We start from the raw sequence: 16,572 nt of genomic DNA, 5'->3' as shown, positions 1-16,572 counted from the left end.
GCTTTTCTTGCAGAGGACCCAGGTTCAGTTCTCAGAACCCACATGATGGCTCACAAGCCCCCACAGTGCAAGCTCCAAGGGATTCAATACTCAAATGGATGACCCACTCTCTCCAACTAGGCTCTACCTCCGACCCTTTGCAGCTTCCCCCAAAAAGCCATGAAATTATGAATCCATTGAGGAGGAGCCAGTCCACTCATGACATCAGAGCCCCCTGACTAATTCTAATTGTCTCTGTAACTGCTGATGTACCCAGCACTTCATTGACCTCAGCACTCACAACCCAAGGACATGGAGTGTTGGTCATCATAGGTGAGGACAGGGAAATTTTCATCAGAAGGATGCACAGCTTCAGTTTCACAAAACCAAGTTCTAGAGATCCATAGGACAGCATTGGGACTAGAGTTAATGTTTTCCATTCAAAATATGCAGACCTTAGGTCAAAGTGTTCTTAACAAATACACACAATGCAACTGAAAAAAAAAATAGACATACTGGTCTGGAAGATGGCTCAGTGGGTAGAGGCTCTTGCCAACAAGCCATGACAACCTGGGCTCCATCTCCAGAACCCACATGGTGGGAGAACTGTACTTCAAGTTATCTTTAACCTCCAAGCACAAGATCATATGCATACATCAATAAGTAAGTAAATAAAGGTGATAAAAAAACAGACATACTAATAGCTCACTGTAGCAATAGTTCTCCTGTATATACATATCAGAATAGGTATACCGTCAATGTATTCAATTTCAATATAAAACCTTTCCAAGATAGTTAAATATTGACAATAGCATAAAAATATGAAGCATATAGCAAAGATACAAAAGTCCATATACCAAGTGTGGGATTTGGGGGGTTTTGTGTGCCTTTTAAAAAATCTATTTACTTTTCCATGGCTTTGGGCCAAAGGTGGAAGAAGAAGAAGAAGAAGAAGAAGAAGAAGAAGAAGAAGAAGAAGAAGAAGAAGAAGAAGAAGAAGAAGAAGAAGAGGAGGAGGAAGAAGAAGAAGAGGAGGAGGAAGAGGAGGAGGAGGAGGAGGAGGAGGAGGAGGAGGAGGAGGAGGAGGAGGAGGAGGAGGAGGAGGAGGAGGAAGAGGATGAGGAGGAGGAAGAGGAAGAAGAGGAAGAAGAGGAAGAAGAGGAAGAAGAGGAAGAAGAGGAAGAAGAGGAAGAAGAGGAAAAGGAAGAGGAGGAAGAGGAAGAGGAAGAGGAAGAAATGCCATCCCTCTGGATTTTAGCTAGGGGGTGAGTGCTTTGTCAACCTTAATCAGACTCCTGCGATTCACCAGTGCAGAAAGACCACACCACCTGTGCTTGAAGCATTGGAGCCCTGCAATCAGCCGTCTTCCTTGACCCTTGATTCTGAAATCTCAGCTGCTCTAACCTCATGGTCCATACTTGTATAAACCCTTCCCCAATCTTTCACGTGGGCTCACTGGTCCCTGGTCATTTAGAGTTACCCAGAACCCATCATTATCTTCTTCTTCTTCTTCTTCTTCTTCTTCTTCTTCTTCTTCTTCTTCTTCTTCTTCTTCTTCTTCTTCTTCTTCTTCTTCTTCTTCTTCTTCATCATCATCATCAGTGTCAACACATGGAATCGATCAGTATGCTCCATCCTCCCAGCACACCCTGACATCATACACACAGCTTACCTTCAAGCTTCGATAGACCACTGCATGAAACGAGGGAAGCCGAGCCACTTAACAACCATCTGGCTCTTATTCAATAAGGGGAAATACTGTGTTACCTGTTAAGCCATCCATGTCTGACATCCTAGCCCATCCCACTACTGGGTTTTTCAAATCCTTAATCCCACTGCCGTGTTTGAATTTTTCTCTCTTAAAGTGTGTTCATGAACAGACTGTCAGAATGCTATGGCTTCTACGCAATACATGCATGAACCATTTTAGAGAGGCCAAAGAAGAAGAGATGGTTCAATTCCTTGCCCTCAGCAAGGCCAGAGTATGGAAATATGGAAAACTTCTATTCTTAGCCCAGACTCTATTCATTCTAATAAGTGTCCCACATGACACTCTCTTTCCTGTGAAGCCACTGCCTGCTGCCCAGATGCTAAGTCACATCAGGTAGGAAGGCAAGAGCAGGAACACCCTAGCCTCTCCCCAGGGTGTTTCTCCTCTCCTCCTGAAGGCTCCAGATGCAGTGGACAGCAGGAGAGCAGTCCCTTTCCTGGTGGAGTATCATGTGAGATGAGTACTTGGAGGCAGCCTGGGGTAAAAAATCCTGTGGTCACTTCACCCAGCTGAGCTTTAGGATTAGAAGCTCAGCTGCTCTGTGCCCTTGACAATTGCTCTTGGTGGCCCTATCTGAAGGTTGGCAGGGCCACCCTTGGGTAAGAAGGGCCTTTAAATTCTGACTTAAGAAGAATACTTCTCTCCCTTCTCTTAACTAACCTCCTGAGCTTCAGTAGGAAAACTGAATTCAGGTTTCCCCAAGGTAGGAAAGAAAGAAAAATATAAATTAAAGCCCAGTGAATAAAAGGTTATTAAAACATTAACAGAAGCCCGGCAGTGGTGGCACATGCCTTTAATCCCAGCACTCAGGAGGCAGAAACAGGAGAGTCTCTGTGAGTTCGAGCCCAGCCTGCTCTACAGAGTTCCAGGACAGCCAGAGCTACACAGAGAAACCCCGTTCTGGCTAGAATATAGACACACCCTTAATAATCACCTTTAATCCCAAACAATGAAGGTAAAGTTAGTTTGTAGAAGGAAGCACCCATGTTTAAAAGTGATGTCTAATTGAGTGGCAGACAAAGTGACGAATCAGAGAAAGATTAGACAGATTAGAATATGCTCAACTCTCATGAGAAGAGAGGACAGGGAAGCTGCTTAAGGGAGAGACAGACAGCACACTGAGAGTGCAGGACAGGGTACAGTCCAGTCAGTGGAGAGCAGTGCAGTAGAGTTGAGAGGGAGAGTAGAGCAGCAGAGAGGGAGGAGGCATTTCACCAGGAGAGTTTTACAGAGACAGACTGAAGAGAGAACAAGCTAGACGCAGGTAAAGACTGAACAAGTGAGAGAATGAGGAGCCAGAAGATTAGAAAAGAGGCAGAGAGAAAACTAGATTGAGTCAGTCAGCTTGGCCAGAGTCTGAGCCAGATCAGCTGAGTTGAAGATCAGCCAGACAGAACTCAGAGTTAAGAAGCGGTGAACTTATTCAGCAGTAAGTCTCAGAGGCTAGACCAATTCTAGGCCTAGACTAGATTGTACAGAGGCTAAAAGCCTCCAGGACTAGGCCTAGGTTAGCAGAAGGAGGCGGAAAGCCCCCAGATGACATTACATCATCAGGCCAATAAAAGTTACTTAAAAAAAAATAAAATAAAAACAAAACAAAAACATTGACAGTTCCACTATGAGAATATCTCCTTAAGTCTTCAAAAGTAAGTTCTTGGCATTGTACAATAATTTTGATTGTTAATTGTACTACATAGGGTGGGGTCCGGGAGGCCAGTAGTGGACTGCAAGAGTTCTTGTACTCTACAGGTTTTCTTCTTTGAATACTACCCCTGCATTAGTCAAGGTTCTCTCGAGAAACAGGACCTATAGGATGAATACATAATATACACATATAGTTTATTATTTTGGCGTACATTAAAACAGTAACCATAGCTCAGGCCCGAGGGACTAAGAACCTGTAGTGGAGGCTGAGTGCCTCAGCCTTTCCAGTCGTTAATCTTCACTGTTTACTTGACTAGATTTGGAACCACCTAGAAGACACACTTCTGGGTTTGCCACTGCGGGAGTTTTCTAGAGAAGTTTAATGGGAAAGTGACATGTTCTTTATATGAGCTGCCACCAGAAGGTGTGGTGCAGATTAAAGGTGGATCTTCCCTCTTCAAAAAAATCCAGATTGAAAGTAGGTCTTCCCACTTCAAATGATTTAATTAAGAACAACAACAACAAAAAAATCCGGGCCAGGCAGTGGTGGCTCATGCCTTTAATCCCAGCACTTGGGAACCGGAGGCAGGCGAATTTCTGAGTTCGAGGCCAGCCTGGTCTGCAGAGTTCCAGGACAGCCAGGGCTACACAGAGAAATCCTGTCTCTAAAAACAAACAAAAAAACAAAACAAAAAACAAAAAGAAACAAAGAGAAAAAAAATCCCTCACACGTGTACCTGGCCACTTGGATTTTAGTTCATTCCAGATCTAGTGAAGCTGACAACCAGGAACAGCCTTCACACCACCCGATTTTGTATCCTTCGTGCTTTTCTAGCTCCTCTCTGTGTGGCTGTCTGAAGATGATCTGTGAATACAACTCAGCGCTTGGCAACCTTCAACTGTGGGGTACTGTCTTGAGAGATTCTTCCAGATTCTTGTCCCCAAATTCCAGGATCTAGAGTCCAGCACTGTCTCCAGCCTTCATCCCCATCCTCCCATTACTGGTTGGGCCTGCTGTTAATGTCTCATCTGCAGGATTTAGAACTTTAAGGTCCTTTCAGTGTGGACTGGTGAATTCTTTACACCCCAAGAGCTCAGCACCTGCACCCGCCGAGCTTCATTAATTTAGAGAGTGTGGATAGGACAAAGATCAGCAGAACAGGCCTTGCTTTATTTCCACCAGGACAAAGGGCACTCCTTGTCAATCATTTGCCTGTCACAGAGCCAAGAGTTTAGCTATATCCACATACCTGTCACCATCCTCTGGTCTTGCTTTCACTGCAGGTATTAAAAATTATCTAATTTTTTATAACTTATTTGATCTAAACTTTGAAAATACACACAAAATCATAACAAATGGATCTTAAAGTAAAAGTTTAAGGCCATCCTTGACGGCACAGTGAGGCTGGGATCACACTGGACTTAACAGAGTTGAAAGAAAGAAAGAAAGAAAGAAAGAAAGAAAGAAAGAAAGAAAGAGAAAGAGAGAGAGAAAGAGACAGACAGAAAGACAGAAAGAAGAAAGAAAGAAAAGAAAAAGTCAGAAGAAAGGAGAGAGCCTGTAGTCAAGAAAAGTAGTCCCTCTCCAGGACAGAACTATAACATACCCTCAGAAAAACTCATTCATACCTGATACAGATGGCTTTGATGAGATTTTGGACTTCTGATCTGGTGCTGTATCTGCCACCTACTTTGAAATGATATCGTGATTAGATGGAACTGGAGAATCTTAGGGGAGAAAATAAGGATTCTTTGCATTGGGGAGAGACAGCTCAATGTGTTCCTCAACTTGGATCCAGCACCTAACATCCAGCAAGTGTTCTATGACCGAGGTCCTGGGAGATCAAAAATGCCGCTAAAGGAGCTAAAGAGATGTCTCAGCCACTAAGAGTGTTTGCTGCTCTTGTCAAGGACCAGAGTTCAGTTCCCAGCATCCATGTAAGAGGGCTCACAACTGCAGGTAACTCTATCACCAGGGGACCTGACACCATCTTGCACATAGATGTAAATAATAAATATTAAAATAACAGATTCCCACTTTAGTCTTTCCAAGTTTTAATTCTTAAGAATCTCCAAATTAGAGGATGTGAAAGTTTTCACAAGAATGTATTCTTTAAAACCTTCTTACCAGCGGTTGAACCGAATTTTCCTGGGAAATCTAGAGGATGCTGTCTAAAATGGGAAGGTGCCTACCACCTCGTCTGTGTCCTTAGCCCGGGAGTGCCGGGTGGATGGGAAGCAAGAAAGTTAGAGGAGACAGCAGGTGGAAGGAAGAGTGGTTCTGAATGGAGAAGAGAGAGAAAAGGAAATAGGAGGGCAATAGTGTGTGTGTGTGTCTGTGTGTGTGTCTGTGTTGGGGGTGGGGCGACAGGGAAGGCAGCAAGTGTGTAAAGAGCACTACTCTTTCCTTAGGTCCAATGCCCTGCTCCTGACCACCACTCTGAATGTCATGGGTGGCATGCCAAGGACACAGTGTGATGTGTAGGAGCTGTGACCACTACCGACTGTATACACACCCACACCCACTGCCGTCCCCACACCGTCGCACCCCCAGGGGTCAGCAGCATGAAGGCTGCAGGCCCCAGGAGGCAGGATAAGAGACTATAGCTAGCTGAGTGCCTACACCTCCTCCTACCTTCATCTCTAATAAGGGCGACCAGGCCTTTTTCTTTGGATATGTCCCTAGGCGGGCTTCCATGGGAACCTGCCCAGGTGAAGCCACATTTTGTGCGCTGTCCCCAATTGTTCGACAGTAGGCGCCCATACTCTTTCCCGAGAACTCGGCAGGGCAAGGAGTTTTCTGTGGTTGTGAAATTCCTAAAATTTTAAGAGTTGATTTCGCCTTTCATGACAGCACATTGCCTGTTTGGGGTTGACCTGAAAGGTAGGGCAAAGAGAACACACATTCTTCCCCATCTTCTCCTGTAGCCCTTTCCCCCACCTCACCACAGGGTCTCTCGGAGAAAAAGAACAGGAGGACAGGGGATGGACCCGAAGCTGTGGGGAACGTGGAAGCGGAAATAAAAGACCGGAAATGAGGTGGGGAGGATGGGGAGACTGGAATCCTGTAAAGTCCAAGTCCTGCTCCGAAAATTATCAGCGGCCATTTGAGGGTTGGGAAGTGGACAACTACAAAGAAAAAGCAAGGGATGCTTGGGGCAGGAATTTTACATCAGAAAGCTCCAGCAATATGAACAGGTTGGAGCCTTGCTAACGTCCTAAAACACTCTTCTTTGTGTCCAGTCCCCAAAAAGTATTTGTTCTCATTCGGGGGGCGGAGAGGCAAACTTAAAGAACAGGCAGCGAGTGTTGCGTTTTAAAACACAACAATAGAAAGAAAGAAAGAAAGAAAGAAAGAAAGAAAGAAAGAAAGAAAGAAAGAAAGAAAGAAAGAAAGAGAAAGAAAAGAAGGAAGAACCAGGAAGAACCAGGAATATGTTTGGTAGAGGCGTGGTATGGTGAGGTGGAAGGGGGTGCCCCTGCGGGCCCATGCTGGGGCATCACTTCCCCCTGCGGTGAGTTTATTTAGGCCATGGGGAGGAGAGTTGAGGAAGTAGAGACAGTGGGAGAGAAAGAGGGAAGGGGAATAGGGAGAGAAGGGACAGAGAAGGAAGAGAGTAAGGGTAAGAGAGTGGAGAATGAGGAGGCAAACAGCCCCTTTTGTTCTGAGTCAGGCATACCTGGCCATTGCCAGGTAACTGTGGGGCGGAGCCTAGAAGGAATGCTGATCGCAAGAGCGGGATGGCTGACAACTATTGTGTCTCTGTAGCGCTTGGATCCAGTTGGACCAGGCTAAGTGCTTGGGGAGGAAATTCCTAAGGGCGGGGGTGAGGTGGGGTGAGGGGTAGATTTGCATACCTACAGCCAATCAGAAGCTACTTGCGACTGTGATTCCTTGGTGTAATGGTGTAAATGTTAGACTCTGGATCCAGCGATCCATGTTCAAATTTCAGTAGGACCTTTTCTTTTAGTGGAAACTGAAGCTGCTGTCTTTTATTGTGAAGCCTGGACTGGACTTGAAGGCATGCTCATTGTTTCCCTTCAGAGTCCCGTGGTTCAGGAGGTAAAGAAGTTTCCCAGATCCGGAGCCCATGTGGTCCCGGTGTCCTTGCTGCTCCTCTCTCCTATTTGTGACCCACAACTGCATACCCAAGTTCTTGTTCCTCAGGAGTCGGGAGTCACAGAAATACGATTCTCAGTTAGGAGCGATCCATGGAGAAAGTTGCTGGCCAGGACATCTTTGCAGACCATAGCAGGCGTGTGTTATAGTACACACTATACTGGTGAAGCGACTGTGTTGTTTATACTTGTTGAATGGGACCATGGGAGTGAAAAGGGCTCTCTTGTCCCAGACTCCAGCACGTTTATTTCAAGTGTCTTCCAGTGATGGCTAATCTTGGTAGTCAATTTGACAATGTGTCAAGGAGGACAGAGGTTACCCCGCCCCACCCCCACCCCATTTGGGAAGTTGCCTAGATTGGATTGTCCTGTGAGCGTGTCTGTGAATCATTTTCTTGATTGCCAGTTGATGTAGGAGGGCCCCGCCCACAGTGGATGATGGCTCATACCTTAGGCAGGTATGCCTGGGCAGAATAAGAGCCCAAGAGCAAGCCAGCAAGTAAGCTGTTCTCCACAGTTTCTACTTCAAGTTCCTGCCTCAAGTTTCCATCTTGACTTCCCTCCATGATCAATGAAACAAAATAAACCGTTTCCTCCCCCTAGTTGCTTTTATTTAGAACGGTTTTATCCCAGCAACAGAAAAGCAAACTAGAACACCCTCAAAATGTCTGTCCTGGAGCAGGCTGTTCCCCAAACCCTGTAATGAGGATTATGCAAAATCTTTCGTAACTATTGGCTACATTTTTTCTACCAGTGTCCTAAGCTATCTCATGCAGAGATGGGGCAAGTAAGGGGCCTCCGGAATCTTCTCGAAGTTTCTCTCTTTTTGTCTCAGGAGGACCTGGCCTGTATCATTACTTCGGATCTTCACAGACTCTGGGCCCTGGGTCAGATTATATAGGGGAATAGGGTTTACTTGCGGTAAGGAGACCTATCCATTCTTGCGCTCCAGGTTACCTGGGGGAGAGGACTCAGTCTTCTGCTCTCTTGGCCGAAGTATTGGGACTTTTTAAACATCTCCCCCAGCTCTCTCAACCACCTTGTTGGGACCTCCCATTTCTTTTCTGATCCTCTGACTGAACTCTCTATAACAGCAGTTATACTTTTCAGTACTTCGTAACTACCCCAAATTCCAACCACAGGAAATCGATTACTTAAATTTCTCCAGGCGCCTACAGCTGACGGCTATTTAAATCTTCCTTTAACATTCCCACGGCCTTCTCGGAATGAATTTTCCTGGGGCAGAGTTCTGGCAGAAGCTGCTGTTACTGATTTCAGACTGGTGGCGCAGGGAGGAGCCACCTGGGGCGCTGCGATCCAAGCTCAGCTCTTTTTGTCTCAATTTAGGAGACAACAGCGGCCTCTGCTGGTTTCAAAAGAATCTCAGAAGTTCAATGAACTGAAATGCACTGAAACTGCTCAAACCCAAGACCGGAGCTAAGGGCTAGCTCCTTTAAATTCCCTTCATCCAGTGCAAGAACAGGAGAGAGAGCCGCGGGTGTGCCGGCAGCCAGGAGGGATGGGAGCCCTTTCGGCCCCAGCTCACCTGAAAACATGGCAGACCTGAGGGTCGCGGAGTCGCGATACGGCGAGACCCGGGCCAATCTGGTCGCAGAGGACTAGCTATCCTACTGTGGTGTCGAGTTCGAGCAGCTACGATGTGGATTGTTGTATCTGAGCTGAGAGATAGGACCCAAATGCGACTTGCACGTGACCTAGAGCAGGAGTGATGCCCAGAGCCTGCTCCCCTTTCCTTCCTGTGCTAAGCCGGGGTTATGAGCAGAATGAAAATGGATCCTGTGTAGACTAAAGAGAAAGGTCCCACCGAGATTTGAACTCGGATCGCTGGATTCAGAGTCCAGAGTGCTAACCATTACACCATGGAACCATATATGTAGAGATGCTCTGACTCACAATAGGTGACCAAATCCATTCTCAGCCTCCATAGCACCCCACGATTTTTTCCTCAAGCACTTTTCCTACAGTCAGGATGAGCACCCTAATTCACAACCGGAAGGATCGCACGCACTCACGTTCGTTCTGTTCCGCTCTTGGCGAGTGGGATGTGACAGGGTAAGAAGCTCTCAGAGAATGAGAAAGTGGATTTAACACTTTGAGATCAGGGAAGTTCACGGCCTTTTGTTCCTGTATTGCTGGTCTCTAGTTCTGACAAACAATCCCTTGAGCAGGAGCTCCCGGGTCCACCCCTGAAAAAGGTTTTGTTTTGTTTGTAGTCCCCCGCCCCATATTGTCCAGAAAGCTCCAATGACTTATTTCCCGACCCCCTAATTTCTCTTCCAGCCCCCACCTCTTTTCTGCTTCTTCAGTCCTTGTCCCTGTCTTTCGTGCTCCCCAACCCTCGCGCAGCCCAGGCCACAAATCATTGGGAAGTTGTAACCTTAGAAAGAAAGAAAGGCGGGGCACCCACTGGAGAAGCATCATTGCATCTCTGGTCAGAACACCGTAGGGTTTGTTCAATAGACAGAGCGAAACGATCTGGGCATCCCTGGGGCCAGGGCAGCACTGGCCTTAGGTGAGTACGGGACAGAGTCAGAGCTGGGGACTCGGTGACACTTCGCCAAATCGCCTAGAACTGCAGAGTTGTGCTTGAGCAGTGTGCCTTTCAAACTGGTGGCAGTTCCTCTCAGCGCCCCCTGGTGGCTACATGAGCACATGTACAGAGCGGGGCCAGTGGGGCCTGTGATGCCATTAAGATGGGGAGAAAACTGGGTGATACTTCCCACTTTAAAATGAAAAGGTCAGCAAACTACACCTAAGACCGATGTAGGAGGGGCACATGCGCTTCCTTCCTGGCACCAGGTGGTAGTAGAGAAAGCATCTACATTTTAGTATTCAGAATGTGGGTAGTTTTCCAAATACAGTCCTAGAGGTCACAGACCCTCAAACTGCTGCCACCAGACCTGTAAACACCCGATGGCACAGTCTCTCCCACCCAGACCTGTGCACGGCCAACATCTGGGCACTACTAACTCTTTTTTTCCCCCGAAACAGCGTCTCTCTGTAACAGCCAGGGCCGTTTTGGAACTTGTAGACCACGCTGGCCTTGAACTTCCTGCCTCTGCCTAATTCTTGAATAGAGGACAGAGTTTTAGAGTCTGTGTGGGAGTAGACACTGAGGCTATCGATTTTCCTCTTAGACTGAGTTATATTAGTCAATTTCAATAGGTGCTAAGGTTTGGACTATAAATCTACCCCTCGATTCTCCTAAGGCTCACGGGAAACCTGGGCTCTAGCACTTTTGAGGGGTGGACTTGGGACCCTAGGGATCCTGAGGATATGAATTTCTTCAAGGGAGTATTAAGAAATGAAGCCTGGTGGGAGAAAATGGGTCAGTGAGGGGCAAATTTGAATGGTATGCCTTGTGAAGACTCTCTCCCACCTCTCTCTCCCTCTCCCTCCCCTCCCCCTTCCCTCAGCTCTCTGCCTCCTGATGGCCATAGACTGAGCATCTCCACAGGGCCATGTGCTCCCTGCTCCATCATGCACTGACTGCTGGAATGATCCTGCCTCACCTCGGGTTGAAAGCAAGGTGCCAGCTAACCATGGGGCTGGAACCTCTGAGACCACTAGACCAAAGAAAACCTTCCATGCTTAAATTGCTTCTCTTTCTCTCTCTCTCTCTCTCTCTCTCTCTCTCTCTCTCTCTCTCTCTCTCTCTTTCTCTCTCTCAAAAAACAGGAACAACAGGGAATCACAGCTACAGTTTTTATCTGGTCAACAGTGGTTGACCTGGGGAAGTATAAAGGAGTAGAATTCAATATCGTGCTCTCTCTCTCTCTCTCTCTCTCTCTCTCTCTCTCTCTCTCTCTCTCTTCTCTCTTTCCCTCCCTCTCCCTCTCCCTCTCCCCCTCCCTCTCCCTCTCCCTCTCTCTTTGGCTTTCCAAGACAGGGTTTCTCTGTGTAGCCCTGGCTGTCCTGGAACTCAACTCACCCTGTAGACCAGGCTGGCCTCGAACTCAGAAATCTGCCTGCCTCTGCCTCCCAAGTGCTGGGATTAAAGGCGTGAGCCACCACTGCCCGGCAAATTCAATTTTTCTCAAAGTATTATTTTATTATATGAGTGACTTAACAAAGCGAATAGATTTACGTGTTGTATTTTAAAAGAGAAAGAAAGAAAATAAGAAAATATAACAAAGGTGGCTTAATTGTTCACAAATATGGAAATAATTTCATCTGGGAAGAAGAGTTTCTCCAAGGAGAAAATCCTGAATATGTGACAGATTGCTGGGAAGACACGGGGAGCACACCTTTAACTTCATGTGGCCAGTTGGAGCATCAAAAGATGGTTTAGCCACGTGGCTAAAGAGCCTCTATAGGAACCCCCCCCCCCCCAGCCTTCTTCTACCCACCTCTCAAAGCCACTGTCTTCTTCTATTTGAGAAACGGGGCTTGAGTTACTGATGTCATGATTGGAGCTGATTTCCCACATCTATGATGACTTAGCTGCCCCCAAAACTTGGGACCATTGAGGAAGGGAGGCAGGAAGATCATAAGAGCCAATGGACAGGGAGGACCAGACCAAAAGTGTCTTCCAGACATGACAGAACCCATGAGCTCATGACAGCTGTATTTGCCAGCAACAGATCAAGGCAGGCAGCATTCCGGAATGAAATGGGACAGCCTTATGAGTCCCCACCCCTGGCTGAGAAGCAACTGGCAGTTGGGAGCCCAATTTTAAGGGTATGGTTCCTGGAGATCTACCACACTCATTTGAATGGTCCAAATACCCACAGGTATACAGGCGGCACAAATTAAATGCCATGAGAGTAAAGAAAACAGACAAGTTGGGAGAGAGTGAGGAGTTGGGGATGGATCTGGGAGCACTGGGGATGAATATGATCAAAATATGTCATACTCATGTGTGAAATTCTATAGAGTAAAAATATTATTTTAAAGCATGACCCAGGGCTGGAAAGAGAACCCCAGTTGGTAAAGGGCTTCTGAAGTACATTGAAGTCCCAAGTTTGGATCCCTAGCAAAAACAAACAAACAAACAAACAAACAAACAAAAAAAAACAACCCTGTCATGACAGTGTGTTCCCTTCCAGGGTTCTATCCCTGGGGAGGCAGACAGGATGACCACTGGGGTTTGTTGGCCATCTAGTCTTTTGCCACGGGTGAGCTCCAGGTTCACTAAGAGACTCAGTCTGAAATATTAAAGGGGAAAGCTATAGAGAGAAATGTCTGACTGGCCTGTCAAGATGTCCACAGTGATGCAGAAGTGGCCCTTTTATCTAGGGCTAACTAACAGCTGTCTGATTGGACATGTGACCCAATCATCAGGAGGGTATTCATACCTCGTATTATAAATCTAGCTAGCTACTCATGCCTGGAAAGGTCATGGACCACAGAGGACCCACTACTGCCAGTTTCTTAAACTAATGTAATGTTACTGTTTTCTAAATTACCTGTCCTTATACCCACAGGTAAGCATAGCTTTCACACACTCCCTTCAAACAAGCTTCTTTTTGCAAAAGATGGAGACAATTACAGAGATATACAGTTGGTGAAAATGAAGAGAGAAAGGGACAGTGGTGTCCTCTGGTGACAGCTGCAGCACCACCCCTACATTTAAGGCTCAATGGAGATCACAGAACAGGGAGCAGAACAATTGGTTGTAAGAAACAGAGGCCCAGGGTGTCTACCATTAGATAGCATCCCCTGGACATGACAGAGAAAATGTACCCAGGACTATCGATATGGTTGTCAGAACAAGAGCCAACATAATGACACCAGTTGACATGCCAACACAGATCCACATGGTCTCACCCCTAGATGAGAAGCTACGGGTAGTCAGTGGCAGCTGAGAGAGGGAAGGTCAGTTTCTTCCAGGCATGAGTTTCCACATGGGTGGTCCAATTCCAAGTGGTTGTCCCTAGCACAAAGATAGAAAAAAAGATAACTTGGCTCAGTAGAATGTGTGTGTGTGTGTGTGTGTGTGTTACATGTACATACTTGTAACAATAATAAAGTAAGAGGTCATGAAATTTGAAAAGCAGCCAGGGGTGGATGGAGAGTGCGGATGATATAGAAGCAGTGTTCCATATAAAACCTAAACCAAAACCAAAACTCCCACCTTTTACATTAAAAGAAACCCATTGTATATAATATTAGTGTAAGATTAGCTCTTAGAGCTGCATCCAGTACCATAATGATTAGAGTATAAATGTTATTGATTGCTATATCAGACACTAAGATGAGTATTGTCCCAACCTCTCCTTCCTTCTACAACACACCCAGTCTCTTTAAAGCCTCTATTCTGTAAGCACGCTTCTAGACTTCAGTAACTACTTAAGTAGAAGACCCCCAAACTCAGGAGACCTTTACTCAAGTCTCGGGAAGTCACAGCCACCCACAAACTCGCAAGACACCGTACCTGGATGTAATCAGCAGAAATTTATTAGGGAAGAGAGCTGGCAGCCAACGGTCAAACTGCTCACCCACGCAGGAGTAGAGTTTGACAAAAGGCCAGCAAGCTGAGGGGCTTTTTTATAGCACAGGGTGGGGAAAGGGAAGAATTTTCACACAGTTACACATGATTGGTTGCTTTACAAATTTTGAACATCAGCAGGCTGTAACACTGGAAGACCTCAAGGGGGGGAGGGGTCCTGCTTTGGGCCTTCCCCACCCACAGGTGGGTTTTCTTCCCTGAGGCTTGAGGAATGTTAATGTATCCCGGGGCAGTGAAGGTCTGAAATCTTACATTCAGTTCTGCTTTCTGGAACCTGCATTCTTTTTGCTCAGGTCTAGGGGTAAAGAAAAAGCTTGTATATATTTTATAAAATCATCTTTATAATTTTTCACTCTACAAAATGAAAGGTCATTACTAATTTGTTGTGGTAAATATTAATTGGGGGTTTCTACCCCACCTTAGGTCATTCAATTCCCAAACCCTTTATACTTATAATAAGCCTTACAGAACTAGAGCTGGGCAGGTATCAGGCCTCTATGCTATTTTGTCTGCTTCCCTGTCAGTAACCCTGAGATATCACTTGTCAGATTCTGCCTGGGCCGTTCCTACTCCAACTGGCCAGTCCTCATGGCCATGCACTCATGATCTACCTACCCAATGGTCCCTTCTTACTTCTTCCAACTTTTTCTTCTCTCTTTGTGGTCTCTGCCTGAGACTCCAAGCAAGGGAACTAAAGCCCTACCTACTTCTGTTCTGACCAGCTATAGGCTGTAGGCATCTTTATTAGCCAATCATGGATAACTTGGGGGGCACGATTTACACAACAAAAGCTGATATACTGAGAGAAATCGGTTCTTGAGGTATGAAATCTAGCATTTGAATGTAAGCAGAAGAGCACCAACCTCCTACACTAAGAACTAATTTCTACTGGCATTCCTTAGGTGTTTCTCACCAAACCTATTGGAGCCAAGTTGAAGCAAAAAGATGAATTTAGCAAATACTCCTTGAAAGTTATTTTATTGATTTCCTTGATTACATTCCTTGATTACCACCATATATACTATTTCACCCTGTGTACAACAATAAAATATTCCTTAGATGTCTTTCAGCCTCATACAAAATGTGTGTGTTTGTTTGTGTGTGTGTGTGTGCATGTGTGTGTACACATATTTTTTTTTAAGGAGAAGACAGGGAGACAGGGAAGGGAAAGAAGGAGTGAATCAAAGAGAAACTGGAAAAGAAGTGAAATTGCCTGTTCATAGATGATGTAATGTAAAATACAGAAAATCTTAAGGATTACATACATGCACAAAAGAATTCAATAAAATGACAAGACAGAAAAATCATCAAACCAAAAAAAAAACCCAGTTTTATACCGTTTTTACTATATAAAAATTTTATACATATTTTACTATATAAAATTAATAAGTCCACTTACGATAGCATGAAATAAATAAAATATGAATTAAAAGACTCCAAAGATCTATAACACAGAACCTAAAAAATGATGCTGGGAGACATGGAAGAAATGCGAGGTCACCCTATGCTGATGAACATGATGTGTTGTCACCTTGTCACCAACACTACCAGCAAGTGACCAACACTACTCAAAGTGACGGACAGGTTCAAGGCAACCTCTCAAATCCCATTTTTTTTTTTTTTTCAGAAATAGAAACAAAAATCCATGTTACATTCACACAGACCTTCATGAGAGATTCAGAACTGCCAAAAAAGTATGCTGAGATCAAAATAATATTTTGAGATCAGAAAACAACTTGCAGGAGTTCATTCTTCCCTCCCACCATGTAGAGTCTGAGGACCAAATTCAGGTCACCAAGCTTGGTGGCAAGCACCCATACCTGCAGAACCATCTCCCTGGTCCAGAATAGCACTAAGAAAGAACACCTCTGGAAAAAAAAGGACTAATGATACCTTTGAGCCACAGAACCAAAGGTGGGGTGGGGACAGAAGGGATACAACAAAAGAAAGCCACAAAGGTCAAAGACAATGTAGAAAGCACATGGCATCACAAGTTTGGCCCTCACAGAATTTTGGCACCACCTAAAGTCATTTCTATATACCAGGATATACGACATTAGGATCATTCTTTCACAAGCAAGACTCCCTGCTGTCTAGTCTGTAGGCCATCTCTGGAATGGACTGTTATGTGGTTAACTGAGTTCACTCTTAGTGTAGGTTTCTACACTCATTAGTGTAGGTTTGCCTTCCATACCTGGCCATGCGCTGCTCCTCCCTCATTCTCTTCACTCCCATGTCATTGTCTCCCTAAGAAAGCTGACCTTAGTTGACTCAATGTAGGGGGACTCAGTTTGAGGATAATGCACAGACACCCCTTTCCCAGTGGAAATTTCTGGAGACTTGGGTTGTAATGATGTTTTGCTGAGGCAGACAGGTAAAAGAATATTTTGCTGAAGCAGACACAAGTGAAAGGATGCATGATGTTTAGAAAGAATATAAACACAACCCACAGAGAGTGGGAGCTCGAGCATTGGTTTTCTTTGCTCCACCTTGCTGGTCTTTGCTGACTACATGCATGTATTGGTTCATTCTGCATTGCATTACTGAGCTCAATTGTGGGGGCTTCACAAAGAGTTCACCAAAGAAC

The 16,572-nt window shown here is 45.5% G+C and overlaps 1 non-coding gene across 1 annotated transcript; it reads right to left on the bottom strand.

Moving 5' to 3' along the window:
- Positions 1 to 9,329: 9,329 nt before the first annotated feature.
- Trnaq-cug (transfer RNA glutamine (anticodon CUG)) lies at positions 9,330 to 9,401 on the bottom strand. The gene has a single exon. It is a non-coding gene; the product is annotated as a tRNA-Gln (tRNA).
- Positions 9,402 to 16,572: the final 7,171 nt, after the last annotated feature.

This window comes from Arvicanthis niloticus, chromosome 4 (genome assembly GCF_011762505.2).
Source record: "Arvicanthis niloticus isolate mArvNil1 chromosome 4, mArvNil1.pat.X, whole genome shotgun sequence".
NCBI classification, from domain to species: Eukaryota; Metazoa; Chordata; class Mammalia; order Rodentia; family Muridae; genus Arvicanthis; species Arvicanthis niloticus.
This window is presented reverse-complemented; position numbering and strand designations above follow the sequence as displayed.